Source organism: Phyllobates terribilis, unplaced genomic scaffold (assembly GCF_046119375.1).
Source record: "Phyllobates terribilis strain yellow unplaced genomic scaffold, ASM4611937v1 Scaffold_2__4_contigs__length_985480577, whole genome shotgun sequence".
NCBI lineage: Eukaryota > Metazoa > Chordata > Amphibia > Anura > Dendrobatidae > Phyllobates > Phyllobates terribilis.
Genome location: NW_027362762.1, coordinates 36,902,004 through 36,925,848, shown reverse-complemented (window position 1 = coordinate 36,925,848; position 23,845 = coordinate 36,902,004).

Here is a 23,845-nt window from a genome sequence, read left to right as displayed (position 1 = left end):
CTGTGTGCTGAGCCGTGTATCTAATCCTATCCTGTGTGATACTGTCTGCTGAGCCATGTATCTAATCCTATTCTTTGTGATACTGTCTGCTGAGACGTGTATCTAATCCTATCCTGTGTGATACTGTCTGCTGAGTCGTGTATCTAATCCTATCCTGTGTGATACTATCTGCTGAGCCGTGTATCTAATCCTATCCTGTGTGATACTATCTCCTGATCCGTGTATCTAATCCTATCCTGTGTGATACTGTCTGCTGAGACGTGTATCTAATCCCATCCTGTGTGATACTGTCTGCTGAGCCGTGTATCTAATCCTGTTCTGTGTGATACTGTCTGCTGAGCCGTGTATCTAATCATCTCCTGTGTGATACTATCTACTGAGCCGTGTATCTAATCGCTTCCTGTGTGATACTGTCTGCTGAGCCGTGTATCTAATCGCTTCCTGTGTGATACTGTCTGCTGAGCCGTGTATCTAATCCCTTCCTGTGTGATACTGTCTGCTGAGCCTTGTATCTAATCGCTTCCTGTGTGATACTGTCTGCTGAGCCGTGTATCTAATCGCTTCCTGTGTGATACTGTCTGCTGAGCCGTGTATCTAATCCCTTCCTGTGTGATACTGTCTGCTGATCCTTGTATCTACTCCCTTCCTGTGTGATACTGTCTGCTGAGCCGTGTATCTAATCCTATCCTATGTGATACTGTCTGCTGAGCTGTGTATCTAATCCTCTCCTGTGTGATACTGTCTTCTGAGCCATGTATCTAATCCTGTCCTGTGTGATACGTCTGCTGAGCCGTGTATCTAATCCTTTCCTGTGTGTTACTGTCTGCTGAGCCGTGTATCTAATCCTATCCTGTGTGATACCGTCTGCTGAGCCGTGTATCTAATCCTATCCTGTGTGATACTGTCTGCTGAGCCGTGTATCTAATCCTATCCTGTGTGATACTGTCTGCTGAGCCGTGTATCTAATCCTATCCAGTGTGATACCGTCTGCTGAGCCGTGTATCTAATCCTATCCTGTGTGATACTGTCTGCTGAGCCGTGTATCTAACCCTCTCCTGTGTGATACTGTCTGCTGAGCCGTGTATCTAACCCTCTCCTGTGTGATACTGTCTGCTGAGCCGTGTATCTAATCCTATCCTGTGTGATACTGTCTGCTGAGCCGTGTATCTAATCCTATCCTGTGTGATACTGTCTGCTGAGCCGTGTATCTAATCCTATCCTGTGTGATACCGTCTGCTGAGCCGTGTATCTAATCCTATCCTGTGTGATACTGTCTGCTGAGCCGTGTATCTAATCCTATCCTGTGTGATACCGTCTGCTGAGCCGTGTATCTAATCCTATCCAGTGTGATACCGTCTGCTGTGCCGTGTATCTAATCCTATCCTGTGTGATACTGTCTGCTGAGCCATGTATCTAATCATATCCTGTGTGATACCGTCTACTGAGCCGTGTATCTAATTCTATCCTGTGTGATACTGTCTGCTGAGCCGTGTATCTAATCCTATTCTGTGTGATACTGTGTGCTGAGCTGTGTATCTAATCCTCTCCTGTGTGATACTGTCTGCTGAGCCGTGTATATAATCCTATGCTGTGTGATACTATCTGCTGAGCCGTGTATCTAATCCTATCCTGTGTGATACCGTCTGCTGAGCCGTGTATCTAATGCTATCCTGTGTGATACTGTCTGCTGAGCTGTGTATCTAATCCTCTCCTGTGTTATAATGTTTGCTGAGCTGTGTATCTAATCCTCTCCTGTGTGATACTGTGTGCTGAGCCGTGTATCTAATTCTATCCTGTGTGATACCGTCGGCTGAGCAGTGTATCTAATCCTATCCTGTGTGATACCGTCTGCTGAGCCGTGTATCTAATCCTATCCTGTGTGATACTGTCTGCAGAGCTGTGTATCTAATCCTATCCTGTGTGATACCGTCTGCTGAGCCGTGTATCTAATCCTATCCTATGTGATACTGTCTGCTGAGCCGTGTATCTAATCCTCTCCTGTGTGATACTGTCTGCTGAGCCGTGTATCTAATCGTATCCTGTGTGATACTTTCTGCTGAGCTGTGCATCTAATCCTATCCTGTGTGATACTGTCTGCTGAGCCGTGTATCTAATCCTATTCTGTGTGATACTGTCTGCTGAGCTGTGTATCTAATCCTATCCTGTGTGATACTGTCTGCTGAGCCATGTATCTAATCCTATCCTGTGTGATACCGTCTGCTGACCCGTGTATCTAATCCTATCCTGAGTGATACCGTCTGCTGACCGCTGTATCTAATCCTGTCCTGTGTGATACTGTCTGCTGAGCCGTGTATCTAATCCTATCCTGTGTGATACCGTCTGCTGAGCCGTGTATCTAATCCTATCCTGTGTGATACTGTGTGCTGAGCCGTGTATCTAATCCTATGCTGTGTGATACTGTCTGCTGAGCCGTGTATCTAATCCTCTCACGTGTGATACTGTCTGCTGAGACGTGTATCTAATCCTCTCCTGTGTGATACTGTGTGCTGAGCCGTGTATCTAATCCTATCCTGTGTGATACTGTCTGCTGAGCCGTGTATCTAATCCTCTCACGTGTGATACTGTCTGCTGAGACGTGTATCTAATCCTCTCCTGTGTGATACTGTCTGCTGAGCCATGTATCTAATCCTATCCTGTGTGATACTGTCTGCTGAGCTGTGTATCTAATCCTCTCCTGTGTGATAGTGTCTGTTGAGCCGTGTATCTAATCCTATCCTGTGTGATACTGTCTGCTGATCCATGTTTCTAATCCTCTCCTGTGTGATACTGTCTGCTGAGCCGTGTATCTAATCCTACCCTGTGTGACACTGTCTGCTGAGCCGTGTATCTAATCCTACCCTGTGTGACACTGTCTGCTGAGCCGTGTATCTAATACTACCCTGTGTGATACTGTCTGCTGAGCCGTGTAACTAATCCTACCCTGTGTGACACTGTATGCTGAGCCGTGTATCTAATCCTACCCTGTGTGACACTGTCTGCTGAGCTGTGTATCTAATCGTCTCCTGTGTGATACTGTCTGCTGAGCTGTGTATCTAATCCTCTCATGTGTGATACTGTCTGCTGATCCATGTATCTAATCCTCTCCTGTGTGATAGTGTCTGCTGATCCATGTATCTAATCCTATCCTGTGTGACACTGTCTGCTGAGCCGTGTATCTAATCCTATCCTTTGTGATACCGTCTGCTGAGCCGTGTATCTAACCCTCTCCTGTGTGATACTGTCTGCTGAGCCGTGTATCTAATCCTATGCTGTGTGATACTGTCTGCTGAGCCGTGTATCTAATCCTATCCTGTGTGATACTGTCTGCTGAGCCGTGTATCTAATCCTATGCTGTGTGATACTGTCTGCTGAGCCGTGTATCTAATCCTATCCTGTGTGATACTGTCTGCTGAGCTGTGTATCTAATCCTATCCTGTGTGATACTGTCTGCTGAGCCATGTATCTAATCCTATCCTGTGTGATACCGTCTGCTGAGCCGTGTATCTAATTCTATCCTGTGTAATACTGTCTGCTGAGCCGTGTATCTAATCCTATGCTGTGTGATACTGTCTGCTGAGCCGTGTATCTAATCCTCTCACGTGTGATACTGTCTGCTGAGCCGTGTATCTAATCCTATGCTGTGTGATACTGTCTGCTGAGCCGTGTATCTAATCTTATCCTGTGTGATACTGTCTGCTGAGCCGTGTATCTAATCCTTTCCTGTGTGAAACTGTCTGCTGATCCTTGTATCTAATCCCTTCCTGTGTGATACTGTCTGCTGAGCCTTGTATCTAATCGCTTCCTGTGTGATACTGTCTGCTGAGCCGTGTATCTAATCCCATCCTGTTTGATACTGTATGCTGAGCCGTATATCTAATCCTCTTCGGTGTGATACGGTCTGCTGAGCTGTGTATCTAATCCTCTTCTGTGTGATACTGTCTGCTGAGCTGTGTATCTAATCCTCTTCTGTGTGATACTGTCTGCTGAGTCGTGTATCTAATCCTCTCCTGTGTTATACCGTCTGCTGAGCCGTGTATCTAATCCTAACCTGTGTGATACTGTCTGCTGAGCCGTGTATCTAATCCTATCCTGTGTGATACTGTCTGCTGAACTGTGTATCTAACCCTCTCCTGTGTGATACTGTCTGCTGAGCCGTGTATCTAATCCTATGCTGTGTGATACTGTCTGCTGAGCCGTGTATCTAATCCTATCCTGTGTGATACTGTCTGCTGAGCCGTGTATCTAATCCTATCCTGTGTGATACTGTCTGCTGAGCCGTGTATCTAATCCTATCCTGTGTGATACTGTCTGCTGAGCCGTGTATCTAATCCTATCCTGTGTGATACTGTCTGCTGAGCCGTGTATCTAATCCTTTCCTCTGTGATACTGTCTGCTGAGATGTGTATCTAATCCTGTCCAGTGTGATACTGTCTGCTGAGCCATGTATCTAATCCTGTCCTGTGTGATACTGTCTGCTGAGCCGTGTATCTAATCCTATCCTGTGTGATACTGTCTGCTGAGCTGTGTATCTAATCCTATCCTGTGTGATACTGTCTGCTGAGCCATGTATCTAATCCTATCCTGTGTGATACTGTGTGCTGAGCCGTGTATCTAATCCTATGCTGTGTGATACTGTCTGCTGAGCCCTGTATCTAATCCTCTCACGTGTGATACTGTCTGCTGAGCCATGTATCTAATCCTCTCCTGTGTGATACTGTCTGCTGAGCCGTGCATCTAATCCTCTCCTGTGTGATACTGTCTGCTGAGCCGTGTATCTAATCCTCTCCTGTGTGATACTGTCTGCTGAACCGTGTATCTAATCCTCTCCTGTGTGATACTGTCTGCTGAGCCGTGTATCTAATCCTATGCTGTGTGATACTGTCTGCTGAGCCGTGTATCTAATCCTATCCTGTGTGATACTGTCTGCTGAGCCATGTATCTAATCCTCTCCTGTGTGATACTGTCTGCTGAGCCGTGTATCTAATCCTATCCTGTGTGATACTGTCTGCTGAACTGTGTATCTAATCATATCCTGTGTGATACTGTCTGCTGAGCTGTGTATCTAATCCTATCCTGTGTGATACTGTCTGCTGAGCCGTGTATCTAATCCTATCCTGTGTGATACTGTCTGCTGAGCTGTGTATCTAATCCTATGCTGTGTGATACTGTCTGCTGAACTGTGTATCTAATCCTATCCTGTGTGATCCTGTCTGCTGAGCCGTGTATCTAACCTTCTCCTGTGTGATACTGTCTGCTGAGCCGTGTATCTAACCCTCTCCTGTGTGATACTGTCTGCCGAGCCGTGTATCTAATCCTATCCTGTGTGATACCGTCTGCTGAACCGTGTATCTAATCCTATCCTGTGTGATACTGTGTGCTGAGCCGTGTATCTAATCCTCTCCTGTGTGATACTATCTGCTGGGCCGTGTATCTAATCCTATCCTGTGTGATACTCTCTGCTGAGCCGCGTATCTAATCCTCTCCTGTTTGAAACTGTCTGCAGAGCTGTGTATCTAATCCCATCCTGTGTGATACTATCTGCTGAGCCGCGTATCTAATCCTCTCCTGTTTGAAACTGTCTGCTGAGCTGTGTATCTAATCCCATCCTGTGTGATACTATCTGCTGGGCCGTGTATCTAATCCTATCCTGTGTGATACTCTCTGCTGAGCCGCGTATCTAATCCTCTCCTGTTTGAAACTGTCTGCTGAGCTGTGTATCTAATCCCATCCTGTGTGATACTATCTGCTGAGCCGTGTATCTAATCCTCTCCTGTGTGATACTGTCTACTGAGCCGTGTATCTAATCGCTTCCTGTGTGATACTGTCTGCTGATCCTTGTATCTAATCCCTTCCTGTGTGATACTGTATGCTGAGCCGTGTATCTAATCCCTTCCTGTGTGATACTGTCTGCTGATCCTTGTATCTAATCCCTTCCTGTGTGATACTGTATGCTGAGCCGTGTATCTAATCGCTTCCTGTGTGATACTGTCTGCTGAGCCTTGTATCTAATCGCTTCCTGTGTGATACTGTCTGCTGAGCCGTGTATCTAATCCCTTCCTGTGTGATACTGTCTGCTGAGCCGTGTATCTAATCATCTCCTGTGTGATACTATATACTGAGCCGTGTATCTAATCACTTCCTGTGTGATACTGTCTGCTGAGCCGTGTATCTAATCGCTTCCTGTGTGATACTGTCTGCTGAGCCGTGTATCTAATCCCTTCCTGTGTGATACTGTCTGCTGATCCTTGTATCTAATCCCTTCCTGTGTGATACTGTATGCTGAGCCGTGTATCTAATCGCTTCCGGTGTGATACTGTCTGCTGAGCCTTGTATCTAATCGCTTCCTGTGTGATACTGTCTGCTGAGCCGTGTATCTAATCCCTTCCTGTGTGATACTGTCTGCTGATCCTTGTATCTAATCCCTTCCTGTGTGATACTGTCTGCTGAGCCTTGTATCTAATCGCTTCCTGTGTGATACTGTCTGCTGAGCCGTGTATCTAATCCCATCCTGTTTGATACTGTATGCTGAACCGTGTATCTAATCCACTTCGGTGTGATACGGTCTGCTGAGCTGTGTATCTAATCCTCTTCTGTGTGATACGGTCTGCTGAGCTGTGTATCTAATCCTCTCCTGTGTTATACTGTCTGCTGAGCCGTGTATCTAATCCTATCCTGTGTGATACTGTCTGCTGAGCTGTGTATCTAATCCTTTCCTGTGTGATACTGTCTGCTGAGCTGTGTATCTAATCCTGTCCAGTGTGATACTGTCTGCTGAGCCATGTATCTAATCCTGTCCTGTGTGATACTGTCTGCTGAGCCGTGTATCTAATCCTATCCTGTGTGATACTGTCTGCTGAGCTGTGTATCTAATCCTATCCTGTGTGATACTGTCTGCTGAGCCGTGTATCTAATCCTATCCTGTGTGATACTGTCTGCTGAGCTGTGTATCTAATCCTATCCTGTGTGATACTGTCTGCTGAGCCAAGTATCTAATCCTATCCTGTGTGATACTGTCTGCTGAGCCGTGTATCTAATCCTATCCTGTGTGATACTGTCTGCTGAGCCGTGTATCTAACCCTCTCCTGTGTGATACTGTCTGCTGAGCCGTGTATCTAACCCTCTCCTGTGTGATACTGTCTGCTGAGCCGTGTATCTAACCCTTTCCTGTGTGATACTGTCTGCTGAGCCGTGTATCTAACCCTCTCCTGTGTGATACTGTCTGCTGAGCCGTGTATCTAATCCTATCCTGTGTGATACTGTCTGCTGAGCTGTGTATCTAATCCTATCCTGTGTGATACCGTCTGCTGAGCTGTGTATCTAATCCTCTCCTGTGTGATACCGTCTGCTGAGCCGTGTATCTAATCCTGTCCTGTGTGATACGTCTGCTGAGCCGTGTATCTAATCCTTTCCTGTGTGTTACTGTCTGCTGAGCCGTGTATCTAATCCTATCCTGTGTGATACCGTCTGCTGAGCCGTGTATCTAATCCTATCCTGTGTGATACTGTCTGCTGAGCCGTGTATCTAATCCTATCCTGTGTGATACTGTCTGCTGAGCCGTGTATCTAATCCTATCCAGTGTGATACCGTCTGCTGAGCCGTGTATCTAATCCTATCCTGTGTGATACTGTCTGCTGAGCCGTGTATCTAACCCTCTCCTGTGTGATACTGTCTGCTGAGCCGTGTATCTAACCCTCTCCTGTGTGATACTGTCTGCTGAGCCGTGTATCTAATCCTATCCTGTGTGATACTGTCTGCTGAGCCGTGTATCTAATCCTATCCTGTGTGATACCGTCTGCTGAGCCGTGTATCTAATCCTATCCTGTGTGATACCGTCTGCTGAGCCGTGTATCTAATCCTATCCTGTGTGATACTGTCTGCTGAGCCGTGTATCTAATCCTATCCTGTGTGATACCGTCTGCTGAGCCGTGTATCTAATCCTATCCAGTGTGATACCGTCTGCTGTGCCGTGTATCTAATCCTATCCTGTGTGATACTGTCTGCTGAGCCATGTATCTAATCATATCCTGTGTGATACCGTCTACTGAGCCGTGTATCTAATTCTATCCTGTGTGATACTGTCTGCTGAGCCGTGTATCTAATCCTATTCTGTGTGATACTGTGTGCTGAGCTGTGTATCTAATCCTCTCCTGTGTGATACTGTCTGCTGAGCCGTGTATATAATCCTATGCTGTGTGATACTATCTGCTGAGCCGTGTATCTAATCCTATCCTGTGTGATACCGTCTGCTGAGCCGTGTATATAATGCTATCCTGTGTGATACTGTCTGCTGAGCTGTGTATCTAATCCTCTCCTGTGTTATAATGTTTGCTGAGCTGTGTATCTAATCCTCTCCTGTGTGATACTGTGTGCTGAGCCGTGTATCTAATTCTATCCTGTGTGATACCGTCGGCTGAGCAGTGTATCTAATCCTATCCTGTGTGATACCGTCTGCTGAGCCGTGTATCTAATCCTATCCTGTGTGATACTGTCTGCAGAGCTGTGTATCTAATCCTATCCTGTGTGATACCGTCTGCTGAGCCGTGTATCTAATCCTATCCTATGTGATACTGTCTGCTGAGCCGTGTATCTAATCCTCTCCTGTGTGATACTGTCTGCTGAGCCGTGTATCTAATCGTATCCTGTGTGATACTTTCTGCTGAGCTGTGCATCTAATCCTATCCTGTGTGATACTGTCTGCTGAGCTGTGTATCTAATCCTATCCTGTGTGATACTGTCTGCTGAGCCATGTATCTAATCCTATCCTGTGTGATACCGTCTGCTGACCCGTGTATCTAATCCTATCCTGAGTGATACCGTCTGCTGACCGCTGTATCTAATCCTGTCCTGTGTGATACTGTCTGCTGAGCCGTGTATCTAATCCTATCCTGTGTGATACCGTCTGCTGAGCCGTGTATCTAATCCTATCCTGTGTGATACTGTGTGCTGAGCCGTGTATCTAATCCTATGCTGTGTGATACTGTCTGCTGAGCCGTGTATCTAATCCTCTCACGTGTGATACTGTCTGCTGAGACGTGTATCTAATCCTCTCCTGTGTGATACTGTCTGCTGAGCCATGTATCTAATCCTATCCTGTGTGATACTGTCTGCTGAGCTGTGTATCTAATCCTCTCCTGTGTGATAGTGTCTGTTGAGCCGTGTAGCTAATCCTATCCTGTGTGATACTGTCTGCTGAGCCGTGTATCTAATCCTACCCTGTGTGACACTGTCTGCTGAGCCGTGTATCTAATCCTACCCTGTGTGACACTGTCTGCTGAGCCGTGTATCTAATACTACCCTGTGTGATACTGTCTGCTGAGCCGTGTAACTAATCCTACCCTGTGTGACACTGTATGCTGAGCCGTGTATCTAATCCTACCCTGTGTGACACTGTCTGCTGAGCTGTGTATCTAATCGTCTCCTGTGTGATACTGTCTGCTGAGCTGTGTATCTAATCCTCTCATGTGTGATACTGTCTGCTGATCCATGTATCTAATCCTCTCCTGTGTGATAGTGTCTGCTGATCCATGTATCTAATCCTATCCTGTGTGACACTGTCTGCTGAGCCGTGTATCTAATCCTATCCTTTGTGATACCGTCTGCTGAGCCGTGTATCTAACCCTCTCCTGTGTGATACTGTCTGCTGAGCCGTGTATCTAATCCTATGCTGTGTGATACTGTCTGCTGAGCCGTGTATCTAATCCTATCCTGTGTGATACTGTCTGCTGAGCTGTGTATCTAATCCTATCCTGTGTGATACTGTCTGCTGAGCCATGTATCTAATCCTATCCTGTGTGATACCGTCTGCTGAGCCGTGTATCTAATTCTATCCTGTGTAATACTGTCTGCTGAGCCGTGTATCTAATCCTATGCTGTGTGATACTGTCTGCTGAGCCGTGTATCTAATCCTCTCACGTGTGATACTGTCTGCTGAGCCGTGTATCTAATCCTATGCTGTGTGATACTGTCTGCTGAGCCGTGTATCTAATCCTCTCACGTGTGATACTGTCTGCTGAGCCGTGTATCTAATCCTCTCCTGTGTGATACTGTCTGCTGAGCCGTGTATCTAATCCTCTCCTGTGTGATACTGTCTGCTGAGCCGTGTATCTAATCCTATGCTGTGTAATACTGTCTGCTGAGCCGTGTATCTAATCCTATGCTGTGTGATACTGTCTGCTGAGCCGTATATCTAATCCTCTCCTGTGTGATACTGTCTGCTGAGCCGTGTATCTAATCCTCTCACGTGTGATACTGTCTGCTGAGCCGTGTATCTAATCCTCTCCTGTGTGATACTGTCTGCTGAGCCGTGTATCTAATCCTCTCCTGTGTGATACTGTCTGCTGAGCCGTGTATCTAATCCTATGCTGTGTGATACTGTCTGCTGAGCCGTGTATCTAATCCTATCCTGTGTGATACTGTCTGCTGAGCCGTGTATCTAATCCTCTCCTGTGTGATAGTGTCTGCTGATCCATGTATCTAATCCTATCCTGTGTGATAGTGTCTGCTGATCCATGTATCTAATCCTATCCTGTGTGATACCGTCTGCTGAGCCATGTATCTAATCCTATCCTGTGTGATACCGTCTGCTGACCCGTGTATCTAATCCTATCCTGAGTGATACCGTCTGCTGACCGCTGTATCTAATCCTGTCCTGTGTGATACTGTCTGCTGAGCTGTGTATCTAATCGTATCCTGTGTGATACTGTATGCTGAGCTGTGTATCTAATCCCATCCTGTGTGATACTGTCTGCTGAGCCGTGTATCTAATCCTATCCTGTGTGATACTGTCTGCTGAGCCGTGTATCTAATCCTATCCTGTGTGATACCGTCTGCTGAGCCATGTATCTAATCGTATCCTGTGTGATACTGTGTGCTGAGCCGTGTATCTAATCCTATGCTGTGTGATACTGTCTGCTGAGCCGTGTATCTAATCCTCTCACGTGTGATACTGTCTGCTGAGACGTGTATCTAATCCTCTCCTGTGTGATAGTGTCTGCTGATCCATGTATCTAATCCTCTCCTGTGTGATACTGTCTGCTGAGCCATGTATCTAATCCTATCCTGTGTGATACTGTCTGCTGAGCTGTGTATCTAATCCTCTCCTGTGTGATACTGTCTGCTGAGCTGTGTATCTAATCCTCTCCTGTGTGACACTGTCTGCTGAGCTGTGTATCTAATCCTATCCTGTGTGATACTGTCTGCTGAGCCGTGTATCTAATCCTATGCTGTGTGATACTGTCTGCTGAGCTGTGTATCTAATCCTCTCCTGTGTGATACTGTCTGCTGAGACGTGTATCTAATCCTCTCCTGTGTGATACTGTCTGCTGATCCATGTATCTAATCCTCTCCTGTGTGATACTGTCTGCTGAGCTGTGTATCTAATCCTCTCCTGTGTGATACTGTCTGCTGATCCATGTATCTAATCCTATCCTGTGTGATACTGTCTGCTGAGCTGTGTATCTAATCCTCTCCTGTGTGATACTGTCTGCTGAGCCGTGTATCTAATCCTATCCTGTGTGATACTGTCTGCTGATCCATGTATCTAATCCTCTCCTGTGTGATAGTGTCTGCTGATCCATGTATCTAATCCTATCCTGTGTGACACTGTCTGCTGAGCTGTGTATCTAATCCTATCCTGTGTGATACTGTCTGCTGAGCTGTATCTAATCCTCTCCTGTGTGATACTGTCTGCTGAGCCGTGTATCTAATCCTATCCTGTGTGATACTGTCTGCTGATCCATGTATCTAATCCTCTCCTGTGTGATAGTGTCTGCTGATCCATGTATCTAATCCTATCCTGTGTGACACTGTCTGCTGAGCTGTGTATCTAATCCTATCCTGTGTGATACTGTCTGCTGAGCTGTATCTAATGCTATCCTGTGTGATACTGTCTGCTGAGCAGTGTATCTAATCCTACCCTGTGTGACACTGTCTGCTGAGCTGTGTATCTAATCCTATCCTGTGTGATACTGTCTGCCAAGCCATGTATCTAATCCTATCCTGTGTGATACTGTCTGCTGAGCTGTGTATCTAATCCTATCCTGTGTGATACTGTCTGCTGAACCGTGTATCTAATCCTATCCTGTGTGATACTGTCTGCTGAGCCGTGTATCTAACCCTCTCCTGTGTGATACTATCTGCTGAGCCGTGTATCTAATCCTATCCTGTGTGATAATGTCTGCTGAGCTGTATCTAATCCTAACCTGTGTGATACTGTCTGCTGAGCCGTGTATCTAATCCTATCCTGTGTGATACTGTCTGCTGAGCCGTGTATCTAATCCTATCCTGTGTGATACTGTCTGCTGAACTGTGTATCTAACCCTCTCCTGTGTGATACTGTCTGCTGAGCCGTGTATCTAATCCTACCCTGTGTGACACTGTCTGCTGAGCCGTGTATCTACTCCTACCCTGTGTGACACTGTCTGCTGAGCCGTGTATCTAATCCTACCCTGTGTGATACTGTCTGCTGAGCCGTGTAACTAATCCTACCCTGTGTGACACTGTATGCTGAGCCGTGTATCTAATCCTACCCTGTGTGACACTGTCTGCTGAGCTGTGTATCTAATCGTCTCCTGTGTGATACTGTCTGCTGAGCTGTGTATCTAATCCTCTCCTGTGTGATACTGTCTGCTGATCCATGTATCTAATCCTCTCCTGTGTGATAGTGTCTGCTGATCCATGTATCTAATCCTCTCCTGTGTGATACTGTCTGCTGATCCATGTATCTAATCCTCTCCTGTGTGATACTGTCTGCTGAGCCCTGTATCTAATCCTATCCTGTGTGACACTGTCTGCTGAGCCGTGTATATAATCCTATCCTTTGTGATACCGTCTGCTGAGCCGTGTATCTAACCCTCTCCTGTGTGATACTGTCTGCTGAGCCGTGTATCTAATCCTATCCTGTGTGATACTGTCTGCTGAGCTGTGTATCTAATCCTATCCTGTGTGATACTGTCTGCTGAGCCATGTATCTAATCCTATCCTGTGTGATACCGTCTGCTGAGCCGTGTATCTAATTCTATCCTGTGTAATACTGTCTGCTGAGCCGTGTATCTAATCCTATGCTGTGTGATACTGTCTGCTGAGCCGTGTATCTAATCCTCTCACGTGTGATACTGTCTGCTGAGCCGTGTATCTAATCCTATGCTGTGTGATACTGTCTGCTGAGCCGTGTATCTAATCCTCTCACGTGTGATACTGTCTGCTGAGCCGTGTATCTAATCCTCTCCTGTGTGATACTGTCTGCTGAGCCGTGTATCTAATCCTCTCCTGTGTGATACTGTCTGCTGAGCCGTGTATCTAATCCTATGCTGTGTAATACTGTCTGCTGAGCCGTGTATCTAATCCTATGCTGTGTGATACTGTCTGCTGAGCCGTATATCTAATCCTCTCCTGTGTGATACTGTCTGCTGAGCCGTGTATCTAATCCTCTCACGTGTGATACTGTCTGCTGAGCCGTGTATCTAATCCTCTCCTGTGTGATACTGTCTGCTGAGCCGTGTATCTAATCCTCTCCTGTGTGATACTGTCTGCTGAGCCGTGTATCTAATCCTATGCTGTGTGATACTGTCTGCTGAGCCGTGTATCTAATCCTATCCTGTGTGATACTGTCTGCTGAGCCGTGTATCTAATCCTCTCCTGTGTGATAGTGTCTGCTGATCCATGTATCTAATCCTATCCTGTGTGATAGTGTCTGCTGATCCATGTATCTAATCCTATCCTGTGTGATACCGTCTGCTGAGCCATGTATCTAATCCTATCCTGTGTGATACCGTCTGCTGACCCGTGTATCTAATCCTATCCTGAGTGATACCGTCTGCTGACCGCTGTATCTAATCCTGTCCTGTGTGATACTGTCTGCTGAGCTGTGTATCTAATCGTATCCTGTGTGATACTGTATGCTGAGCTGTGTATCTAATCCCATCCTGTGTGATACTGTCTGCTGAGCCGTGTATCTAATCCTATCCTGTGTGATACTGTCTGCTGAGCCGTGTATCTAATCCTATCCTGTGTGATACCGTCTGCTGAGCCATGTATCTAATCGTATCCTGTGTGATACTGTGTGCTGAGCCGTGTATCTAATCCTATGCTGTGTGATACTGTCTGCTGAGCCGTGTATCTAATCCTCTCACGTGTGATACTGTCTGCTGAGACGTGTATCTAATCCTCTCCTGTGTGATAGTGTCTGCTGATCCATGTATCTAATCCTCTCCTGTGTGATACTGTCTGCTGAGCCATGTATCTAATCCTATCCTGTGTGATACTGTCTGCTGAGCTGTGTATCTAATCCTCTCCTGTGTGATACTGTCTGCTGAGCTGTGTATCTAATCCTCTCCTGTGTGACACTGTCTGCTGAGCTGTGTATCTAATCATATCCTGTGTGATACTGTCTGCTGAGCCGTGTATCTAATCCTATGCTGTGTGATACTGTCTGCTGAGCTGTGTATCTAATCCTCTCCTGTGTGATACTGTCTGCTGAGACGTGTATCTAATCCTCTCCTGTGTGATACTGTCTGCTGATCCATGTATCTAATCCTCTCCTGTGTGATACTGTCTGCTGAGCTGTGTATCTAATCCTCTCCTGTGTGATACTGTCTGCTGATCCATGTATCTAATCCTCTCCTGTGTGATACTGTCTGCTGAGCTGTGTATCTAATCCTCTCCTGTGTGATACTGTCTGCTGAGCTGTGTATCTAATCCTCTCCTGTGTGATACTGTCTGCTGAGCCGTGTATCTAATCCTATCCTGTGTGATACTGTCTGCTGATCCATGTATCTAATCCTCTCCTGTGTGATAGTGTCTGCTGATCCATGTATCTAATCCTATCCTGTGTGACACTGTCTGCTGAGCTGTGTATCTAATCCTATCCTGTGTGATACTGTCTGCTGAGCTGTATCTAATGCTATCCTGTGTGATACTGTCTGCTGAGCAGTGTATCTAATCCTACCCTGTGTGACACTGTCTGCTGAGCTGTGTATCTAATCCTATCCTGTGTGATACTGTCTGCCAAGCCATGTATCTAATCCTATCCTGTGTGATACTGTCTGCTGAGCTGTGTATCTAATCCTATCCTGTGTGATACTGTCTGCTGAACCGTGTATCTAATCCTATCCTGTGTGATACTGTCTGCTGAGCCGTGTATCTAACCCTCTCCTGTGTGATACTATCTGCTGAGCCGTGTATCTAATCCTATCCTGTGTGATACTGTCTGCTGAACTGTATCTAATCCTATCCTGTGTGATAATGTCTGCTGAGCTGTATCTAATCCTAACCTGTGTGATACTGTCTGCTGAGCCGTGTATCTAATCCTATCCTGTGTGATACTGTCTGCTGAGCCGTGTATCTAATCCTATCCTGTGTGATACTGTCTGCTGAACTGTGTATCTAACCCTCTCCTGTGTGATACTGTCTGCTGAGCCGTGTATCTAATCCTATGCTGTGTGATACTGTCTGCTGAGCCGTGTATCTAATCCTAACCTGTGTGATACTGTCTGCTGAGCCGTGTATCTAATCCTATCCTGTGTGATACTGTCTGCTGAACTGTGTATCTAACCCTCTCCTGTGTGATACTGTCTGCTGAGCCGTGTATCTAATCCTATGCTGTGTGATACTGTCTGCTGAGCCGTGTATCCAATCCTATCCTGTGTGATACTGTCTGCTGAGCCGTGTATCTAATCCTGTCCTTTGTGATACTGTCTTCTGAGCCATGTATCTAATCCTATCCTGTGTGATACCGTCTGCTGAGCCGTGTATCTAATAATATCCAGTGTGATACCGTCTGCTGTGCCGTGTATCTAATCCTATTCTGTGTGATACTGTCTGATGAGCCGTGTATCTAATCCTATCCTGTGTGATACTGTCTGATGAGCCGTGTATCTAATCCTATCCTGTGTGATACTGTCTGCTGAGCCGTGTATCTAATCCTATCCTGTGTGATACTGTCTGATGAGCCGTGTATCTAATCCTATCCTGTGTGATACTGTCTGCTGAGCTTTGTATCTAACCCTCTCCTGTGTGATACTGTCTGCTGAGCCGTGTATCTAATCCTGTCCTTTGTGATACCGTCTTCTGAGCCATGTATCTAATCCTATCCTGTATGATACCGTCTGCTGAGCCGTGTATCTAATCCTATCCTGTGTGATACTGTCTGCTGAGCCGTGTATCTAATCCTATTCTGTGTGATACTGTGTGCTGAGCTGTGTATCTAATCCTCTCCTGTGTGATACTGTCTGCTGAGCCGTGTATCTAATCCTATGCTGTGTGATACTTTCTGCTGAGCCGTGTATCTAATCCTATGCTGTGTGATACTATCTGCTGAGCCGTGTATCTAATCCTATCATGTGTGATACCGTCTGCTGAGCCGTGTATCTAATGCTATCCTGTGTGATACCGTCTGCTGAGCCGTGTATCTAATCCTATCCTGTGTGATACTGTCTGCTGAGCTGTGTATCTAATCCTCTCCTGTGTTATAATGTTTGCTGAGCCGTGTATCTAATCCTCTCCTGTGTGATACTATCTGCTGAGCCGTGTATCTAATCCTATCCTGTGTGATACTGTCTGGTGAGCCGTGTATCTAATCCTATGCTGTGTGATACTATCTGCTGAGCCGTGTATCTAATCCTATCCTGTGTGATACTGTCTGCTGAGCCGTGTATCTAATCCTATCCTGTGTGATACTGTCTGGTGAGCCGTGTATCTAATCCTATCCTGTGTGATACTCTCTGCTGAGCCGTGTATCTAATCCTATCCTGTGTGATACTGTCTGCTGAGCCGTGTATCTAATCCTATCCTGTGTGATACTGTCTGGTGAGCCGTGTATCTAATCCTATCCTGTGTGATACTGTCTGCTGAGCTGTGTATCTAATCCTATCCTGTGTGATACTCTCTGCTGAGCCGTGTATCTAATCCTATCCTGTGTGATACTGTCTGGTGAGCCGTGTATCTAATCCTATCCTGTGTGATACTCTCTGCTGAGCTGTGTATCTAATCCTATCCTGTGTGATACTGTCTGCTGAGCCATGTATCTAATCCTATCCTGTGTGATACTGTCTGCTGAGCCGTGTATCTAATCCTATCCTGTGTGATACTGACTGCTGAGCCGTGTATCTAACCCTCTCCTGTGTGATACTGTCTGCTGAGCCGTGTATCTAACCCTCTCCTGTGTGATACTGTCTGCTGAACCGTGTATCTAATCTTATCCTGTGTGATACTGTCTGCTGAGCCGTGTATCTAATCCTATCCTGTGTGATACTGTCTGCTGAGCCGTGTATCTAATCCTCTCCTGTGTGATACTGTCTGCTGAGCCGTGTATCTAATCCTATCCTGTGTGATACTGTCTGCTGAGCCGTGTATCTAATCCTATCCTGTGTGATACTGTCTGCTGAGCAGTGTATCTAATCCTTTCCTGTGTGATACCGTCTGCTGAGCCGTGTATCTAATCCTATCCTGTGTGATACTGTCTGCTGAGCCGTGTACCTAATCCTATCCTGTGTGATACTGTCTGCTGAGCAGTGTATCTAATCCTATCCTGTGTGATACTGTCTGCTGAGCTGTGTATCTAATCCTATACTGTGTGATACTGTGTGCTGAGCGGTGTATCTAATCCTATACTGTGTGATACTGTGTGCTGAGCAGTGTATCTAATCCTATCCTGTGTGATACCGTCTGCTGAGCCGGGTATCTAATCCTATCCTGTGTGATACCGTCTGCTGAGCTGTGTTTCTAATCCTATCCTATGTGATACTGTCTGCTGAGCCGTGTATCTAATCCTATACTGTGTGATACTGTGTGCTGAGCCGGGTATCTAATCCTATCCTGTGTGATACTGTCTGCTGAGCCGTGTTTCTAATCCTATCCTATGTGATACTGTCTGCTGAGCCGTGTATCTAATACTATCCTGTGTGATACTGTCTGCTGAGCCGTGTATCTAATCCTCTCCTGTGTGATACTGTCTGCTGAGCCGTGTATCTAATCCTCTCCTGTGTGATACTGTCTGCTGAGCCGTGTATCTAATCCTCTCCTGTGTGATACTGTCTGCTGAGCCGTGTATCTAATCCTATGCTGTGTGATACTGTCTGCTGAGCCGTGTATCTAATCCTATCCTGTGTGATACTGTCTGCTGAGCCGTGTATCTAATCCTCTCCTGTGTGATAGTGTCTGCTGATCCATGTATCTAATCCTCTCCTGTGTGACACTGTCTGCTGAGCCGTGTATCTAATCCTATCCTGTGTGATACTGTCTGCTGAACTGTATCTAATCCTATCCTGTGTGATACTGTCTGCTGAGCCATGTATCTAATCCTATCCTGTGTGATACTGTCTGCTGAACCGTGTATCTAACCCTCTCCTGTGTGATACTATCTGCTGAGCCGTGTATCTAATCCTATCCTGTGTGATAATGTCTGCTGAGCTGTATCTAATCCTATCCTGTGTGATACTGTCTGCTGAACTGTGTATCTAATCCTCTCCTGTGTGATACTGTCTGCTGAGCCGTGTATCTAACCCTCTCCTGTGTGACACTGTCTGCTGAGCCGTGTATCTAATCCTATCCTTTGTGATACCGTCTGCTGAGCCGTGTATCTAATCCTATCCTGTGTGATACTGTCTGCTGAGCCGTGTATCTAATCCTATCCTGTGTGATACTGTCTGCTGAGCCGTGTATCTAATCCTCTCCTGTGTGATACTGTATGTTGAGCCGTGTATCTAACCCTCTCCTGTGTGATACTGTCTGCTGAGCCGTGTATCTAATCCTATCCTGTGTGACACTGTCTGCTGAGCCGTGTATCTAATCCTATCCTTTGTGATACCGTCTGATGAGCCCTGTATCTAATCCTATCCTGTGTGATACTGTCTGCTGAGCCGTGTATCTAATCCGATCCTGTGTGATACTGTCTAATGAGCCGTGTATCTAATCCTATCCTGTGTGATACTGTCTGCTGAGCTTTGTATCTAACCCTCTCCTGTGTGATACTGTCTGCTGAGCCGTGTATCTAATCCTGTCCTTTGTGATACCGTCTTCTGAGCCGTGTATCTAATCCTATCCTGTGTGATACCGTCTGCTGAGCCGTGTATCTAATCCTATCCAGTGTGATACCGTCTGCTGTGCCGTGTATCTAATCCTATCCCGTGTGATACTGTCTGCTGAGCCGTGTATCTAATCCTATTCTGTGTGATACTGTCTGCTGAGCCATGTATTTAATCCTATGCTGTGTGATACTTTCTGCTGAGCCGTGTATCTAATCCTATGCTGTGTGATACTGTCTGCTGAGCCATGTATTTAATCCTATGCTGTGTGATACTTTCTGCTGAGCCGTGTATCTAATCCTATGCTGTGTGATACTTTCTGCTGAGCCGTGTATCTAATCCTATGCTGTGTGATACTATCTGCTGAGCCGTGTATCTAATCCTATTCTGTGTGATACTGTCTGCTGAGCTGTGTATCTAATCCTCTCCTGTGTGATACTGTCTGCTGAGCTGTGTATCTAATCCTATCCTGTTTGATACTGTCTGCTGAGCCGTGTATCTAATCCTATGCTGTGTGATACTGTCTGCTGAGCTGTGTATCTAATCCTCTCCTGTGTGATACTGTCTGCTGAGACGTGTATCTAATCCTCTCCTGTGTGATACTGTCTGCTGATCCATGTATCTAATCCTCTCCTGTGTGATACTGTCTGCTGAGCTGTGTATCTAATCCTCTCCTGTGTGATACTGTCTGCTGATCCATGTATCTAATCCTCTCCTGTGTGATACTGTCTGCTGAGCTGTGTATCTAATCCTCTCCTGTGTGATACTGTCTGCTGAGCTGTGTATCTAATCCTCTCCTGTGTGATACTGTCTGCTGAGCCGTGTATCTAATCCTATCCTGTGTGATACTGTCTGCTGATCCATGTATCTAATCCTCTCCTGTGTGATAGTGTCTGCTGATCCATGTATCTAATCCTATCCTGTGTGACACTGTCTGCTGAGCTGTGTATCTAATCCTATCCTGTGTGATACTGTCTGCTGAGCTGTATCTAATGCTATCCTGTGTGATACTGTCTGCTGAGCAGTGTATCTAATCCTACCCTGTGTGACACTGTCTGCTGAGCCGTGTATCTAATCCTATCCTGTGTGATACTGTCTGCCAAGCCATGTATCTAATCCTATCCTGTGTGATACTGTCTGCTGAGCTGTGTATCTAATCCTATCCTGTGTGATACTGTCTGCTGAACCGTGTATCTAATCCTATCCTGTGTGATACTGTCTGCTGAGCCGTGTATCTAACCCTCTCCTGTGTGATACTATCTGCTGAGCCGTGTATCTAATCCTATCCTGTGTGATAATGTCTGCTGAGCTGTATCTAATCCTAACCTGTGTGATACTGTCTGCTGAGCCGTGTATCTAATCCTATCCTGTGTGATACTGTCTGCTGAGCCGTGTATCTAATCCTATCCTGTGTGATACTGTCTGCTGAACTGTGTATCTAACCCTCTCCTGTGTGATACTGTCTGCTGAGCCGTGTATCTAATCCTATGCTGTGTGATACTGTCTGCTGAGCCGTGTATCTAATCCGAACCTGTGTGATACTGTCTGCTGAGCCGTGTATCTAATCCTATCCTGTGTGATACTGTCTGCTGAACTGTGTATCTAACCCTCTCCTGTGTGATACTGTCTGCTGAGCCGTGTATCTAATCCTATGCTGTGTGATACTGTCTGCTGAGCCGTGTATCTAATCCTATCCTGTGTGATACTGTCTGCTGAGCCGTGTATCTAATCCTGTCCTTTGTGATACTGTCTTCTGAGCCATGTATCTAATCCTATCCTGTGTGATACCGGCTGCTGAGCCGTGTATCTAATCCTATCCAGTGTGATACCGTCTGCTGTGTCGTGTATCTAATCCTATTCTGTGTGATACTGTCTGATGAGCCGTGTATCTAATCCTATCCTGTGTGATACTGTCTGATGAGCCGTGTATCTAATCCTATCCTGTGTGATACTGTCTGCTGAGCCGTGTATCTAAACCTATCCTGTGTGATACTGTCTGATGAGCCGTGTATCTAATCCTATCCTGTGTGATACTGTCTGCTGAGCTTTGTATCTAACCTTCTCCTGTGTGATACTGTCTGCTGAGCCGTGTATCTAATCCTGTCCTTTGTGATACCGTCTTCTGAGCCATGTATCTAATCCTATCCTGTGTGATACCGTCTGCTGAGCCGTGTATCTAATCATATCCTGTGTGATACTGTCTGCTGAGCCGTGTATCTAATCCTATTCTGTGTGATACTGTCTGCTGAGCCATGTATTTAATCCTATGCTGTGTGATACTTTCTGCTGAGCCGTGTATCTAATCCTATGCTGTGTGATACTGTCTGCTGAGCCATGTATTTAATCCTATGCTGTGTGATACTTTCTGCTGAGCCGTGTATCTAATCCTATGCTGTGTGATACTATCTGCTGAGCCGTGTATCTAATCCTATTCTGTGTGATACTGTCTGCTGAGCTGTGTATCTAATCCTCTCCTGTGTGATACTGTCTGCTGAGCTGTGTATCTAATCCTATCCTGTTTGATACTGTCTGCTGAGCCGTGTATCTAATCCTATGCTGTGTGATACTGTCTGCTGAGCTGTGTATCTAATCCTCTCCTGTGTGATACTGTCTGCTGAGACGTGTATCTAATCCTCTCCTGTGTGATACTGTCTGCTGATCCATGTATCTAATCCTCTCCTGTGTGATACTGTCTGCTGAGCTGTGTATCTAATCCTCTCCTGTGTGATACTGTCTGCTGATCCATGTATCTAATCCTCTCCTGTGTGATACTGTCTGCTGAGCTGTGTATCTAATCCTCTCCTGTGTGATACTGTCTGCTGAGCTGTGTATCTAATCCTCTCCTGTGTGATACTGTCTGCTGAGCCGTGTATCTAATCCTATCCTGTGTGATACTGTCTGCTGATCCATGTATCTAATCCTCTCCTGTGTGATAGTGTCTGCTGATCCATGTATCTAATCCTATCCTGTGTGACACTGTCTGCTGAGCTGTGTATCTAATCCTATCCTGTGTGATACTGTCTGCTGAGCTGTATCTAATGCTATCCTGTGTGATACTGTCTGCTGAGCAGTGTATCTAATCCTACCCTGTGTGACACTGTCTGCTGAGCTGTGTATCTAATCCTATCCTGTGTGATACTGTCTGCCAAGCCATGTATCTAATCCTATCCTGTGTGATACTGTCTGCTGAGCTGTGTATCTAATCCTATCCTGTGTGATACTGTCTGCTGAACCGTGTATCTAATCCTATCCTGTGTGATACTGTCTGCTGAGCCGTGTATCTAACCCTCTCCTGTGTGATACTATCTGCTGAGCCGTGTATCTAATCCTATCCTGTGTGATAATGTCTGCTGAGCTGTATCTAATCCTAACCTGTGTGATACTGTCTGCTGAGCCGTGTATCTAATCCTATCCTGTGTGATACTGTCTGCTGAGCCGTGTATCTAATCCTATCCTGTGTGATACTGTCTGCTGAGCTTTGTATCTAACCCTCTCCTGTGTGATACTGTCTGCTGAGCCGTGTATCTAACCCTGTCCTTTGTGATACCGTCTTCTGAGCCATGTATCTAATCCTATCCTGTGTGATACCGTCTGCTGAGCCGTGTATCTAATCCTATCCTGTGTGATACTGTCTGCTGAGCCGTGTATCTAATCCTATTCTGTGTGATACTGTCTGCTGAGCCATGTATTTAATCCTATGCTGTGTGATACTTTCTGCTGAGCCGTGTATCTAATCCTATGCTGTGTGATACTATCTGCTGAGCCGTGTATCTAATCCTATGCTGTGTGATACTATCTGCTGAGCCGTGTATCTAATCCTATCATGTGTGATACCGTCTGCTGAGCCGTGTATCTAATGCTATCCTGTGTGATACCGTCTGCTGAGCCGTGTATCTAATCCTATCCTGTGTGATACTGTCTGCTGAGCCGTGTATCTAACCCTCTCCTGTGTGATACTATCTGCTGAGCCGTGTATCTAATCCTATCCTGTGTGATAATGTCTGCTGAGCTGTATCTAATCCTAACCTGTGTGATACTGTCTGCTGAGCCGTGTATCTAATCCTATCCTGTGTGATACTGTCTGCTGAGCTGTGTATCTAATCCTCTCCTGTGTTATAATGTTTGCTGAGCCGTGTATCTAATCCTCTCCTGTGTGATACTATCTGCTGAGCCGTGTATCTAATCCTATCCTGTGTGATACTGTCTGGTGAGCCGTGTATCTAATCCTATGCTGTGTGATACTATCTGCTGAGCCGTGTATCTAATCCTATCCTGTGTGATACTGTCTGCTGAGCCGTGTATCTAATCCTATCCTGTGTGATACTGTCTGGTGAGCCGTGTATCTAATCCTATCCTGTGTGATACTCTCTGCTGAGCCGTGTATCTAATCCTATCCTGTGTGATACTGTCTGCTGAGCCGTGTATCTAATCCTATCCTGTGTGATACTGTCTGGTGAGCCGTGTATCTAATCCTATCCTGTGTGATACTGTCTGCTGAGCTGTGTATCTAATCCTATCCTGTGTGATACTCTCTGCTGAGCCGTGTATCTAATCCTATCCTGTGTGATACTGTCTGGTGAGCCGTGTATCTAATCCTATCCTGTGTGATACTCTCTGCTGAGCTGTGTATCTAATCCTATCCTGTGTGATACTGTCTGCTGAGCCGTGTATCTAATCCTATCCTTTGTGATACTGACTGCTGAGCCGTGTATCTAACCCTCTCCTGTGTGATACTGTCTGCTGAACCGTGTATCTAATCTTATCCTGTGTGATACTGTCTGCTGAGCCGTGTACCTAATCTTGTCCTGTGTGATACTGTCTGCTGA